We start from the raw sequence: 3,155 nt of genomic DNA, 5'->3' as shown, positions 1-3,155 counted from the left end.
TGGATATAAGATTTTTGAATGTGCGACAAACGATGCGGGAGTTATTAGCCTAAAAATATTTTTTTGATGGTAGCGCCACCTAGTGGCCAACCCAAAAGCTGCGCATAGAATATAAAATTTTTCGCCACGACTGACATGTACGCCGAGTTTCATGAGTTTTCGAGCATGCTGAGGCCTCCAAAAATGCGTTTGTTTAGGAGGAAAAAGAAAAAAGAATCCTCAATTTACAATTTTTTAGGGGCCTCTCGCACGGTTCTTCGTGGCCCTAAATTAAAAAAGTTTTCACTGGCCTGATTCAAGGCTTTATTTTCACAGTTTCACAAGGGGAGACAAGGAAAGGCCTTTGCTAGCCTGGCTGTGGACTCCACTAGGAGCGTTGTGGTACATCCCAGAATCGTATCTTTGCTCGGCTCCGCGTAGAATATGCAGCTGGTTTATTTTTGACAGAAACCACAACCCACTCGTGTCAAGCAGCCCAGAGCAGATCGCACTGGCAGGAAGTCAGATATAGAAATGGCAAAGAGAATCCGGTCAAATTTCAAAATAAAATACAGCATGCAGACTCCAGATCAAATTTCACGTTAGATCAACATTGTGAGTGGTTCATTATAACACAATGTATGTAAAATTACAGAGAATATGTCAAGAAAGACTGAAAGGCCCTGATTCTTATTTTATTCATGGTAACTTATGATCTTTTCTTGAACCTAACCAAGTACTTTTTGTGGCTATACCTAACCAAATTACAACTGTTTCACAGCGTTAACCAAGCTTTATTTTGAAATTTGAACCAGAACTTGCATATTTATTATTGCAAAATTTACTGCAGAGCCCAGTGCATCCAGAAATTACAGTGGAGGGATACTTAGTGTGAGGGCCACTGACTAAATGGCCCTCACACTGGCAAATGACAACTCGGGTGTGAGAATGCATCCAATCAACCTTGCAGTTCCGTCCCACTAGGTTTTCATATTACAGTGTGGCCATAAGTCAGAGAATACAAAGTTAATAAAGTTATAGCAATGTGGTGTTTAATACACAGAACGCAAGTTCTAAATGCACAGATAAAGTTAGTACCTGGGTGTGTGACTGATCTCCAACTTTTTACTGTTTCACTTTTTATAGCCTCCTTGTTACACATTGAGTCTCTGTGTGCAGCCAATCCTCCATTTGACCTCCAGGATGGAGCCAGCTGTGGTTTCCCAACCTTTCTTTCCACCTCAACGCCATCTTATCTTTACCTCAATCACAACACTGGGGTTTCTCCTTAAGCATGCGGTAAAGCAGATAATCTGCTAAGCACACCGTGAGATATGCGAGAGGTCTGTCAAAAGAGAGAAAACACAAGAACTCCCACATAATTTATCACACAGTGTGAGTCTATAAAACCACCCAATCTCCATACAGAGTCAGACTGCACACACACACACACACACACACAGTATACAAACCAGAAATTTCTCTGGTTTAATTCTGTTGACTGCCGCTGTAACTGGGTGAAGTCTGTGGTTTGGAAGCAGAGGAGTTGATCTGAACTGATGTGATCCTGAGGTCAGAGAGGTTGCTGGAGGATGAAGAAGGATTCTATTATTATTATTATAGGGGTTCCTGATCTTTGAAGTCCTGTAAAGAAAAGAAAGAGGTGAAACTGCATTAGTGTGGGTCCAAGAATCACATTTAGTCAGGCTTTCAACACCCTGACATCAAATGTTACCGTTTATCTGTTCAGTAAACATGGACATTTCAGACTTAAGGGCCTGATTTGGAAGTTTTGACAATAATGTTTAGCTTTTAGTAAAGATAGTTTCTTCATAAATCCTTATAAGTTGTGACTTTGTTGAATCTAAGTGTGATTTTACAGTAAGAGGCGTTTTTGGATGCATGACGACCAATTTTGTTAGAATAAAAATGTATTTGCTACATTACAGTTTTTCTCGATTGCGACATTCTTAATGACACTGGGATCGACTTCATCATCACCTTCTGAGCACAGCAGAAGTCTTCTTTTGCAAATGTGTTAACACTTAATTTCACACCCTGTTCCCAAATATCTCATAGAAAGACACAAAACTCAATGGGATTAACTGTGATAAACGGAAAACATCTACTCACAGCTGATAGAAATTACTTATAATTATGAATCTGTAATGCACCTGTGTGAAACTCCAATCAGCAATCAGTCCTTATCCCTCTGATACCACCTCTGTGTGGCTGTTTGGCCCAAGGCATGCAGGGATTGAGATCACATGGCAGAAGGGCCTGAGGAAGAGTCAAATTATTTTTTTAAGGCCTTGTTTACATGACAGCAGTTTTACCAAAAGAACTGTTTTTAAAAAGTTCTGTATTCATACCAGGGCTGTCGACTAGTTTACTATGAGAGAAAGTAAACTAGTCCTTGCTGCAACAATCGTTTGACACTATTTAAATTTTTCTGCAAATATCTGACTGACATATGCATCGACTGCATAAATGAAATGCAAGACTTCTCAAGTCAAGACAGTTTACTTGACTATTAGGGGGCAGCCCTAGTTCATACGATTACGTCTTGAAATCAACCCTCATGCATACTGATCTGCAAAAACTATTCCAGGTGTTGCTGTATGTGTGCCATGCCAGTAGGTGGCGATGTAACTTTGCAACTCAACACTATGCGCCTGCGTACAATCTATCATCTGTGTATTTACCTTTTTAAATAATTGGTTGACTTGGTTTTTGTTTATTTTATTTTATTTATTCATATGCAATGGATGATATATTTAAAAACCCCAATAAAAAATATTAAATTCTGCAAGTAGCAATGATCGGGCCCTCACACTCCGCACGTGTCAAGGTGTGTGTCATATCATGTGTATATCATGTATATGTGCATATAAATGTGTTCGGGGCGGGACACTTATCAAATGTGTGATGTTTGATGGCGATTGGATCATGTACAGTAAAGTTATGACAACTTCCTGGTTCATGGCAATAAATGGAAATTCTATGCCACGGACACGCCCTTCGAAGTACAGTCACAAAGTGCACAACTTTTGATCATGATGGTCTTTGGATGTAACTGACTATTGTCGGGCTCTACGACGTAGGGTGTTAGAGTGGTCTAACTGTAATAGTTGAATCAATTAATGGTTATCAAAAATGATAATTATCAAAAGATA

The sequence above is a fragment of the Morone saxatilis genome, unplaced genomic scaffold (assembly GCF_004916995.1).
Source record: "Morone saxatilis isolate NCDOM2014 unplaced genomic scaffold, NCSU_SB_2.0 Contig7, whole genome shotgun sequence".
NCBI classification, from domain to species: domain Eukaryota; kingdom Metazoa; phylum Chordata; class Actinopteri; family Moronidae; genus Morone; species Morone saxatilis.
The sequence above is the reverse complement of the archived record's forward strand: the minus strand, read 5'-3'. Positions refer to the sequence as shown.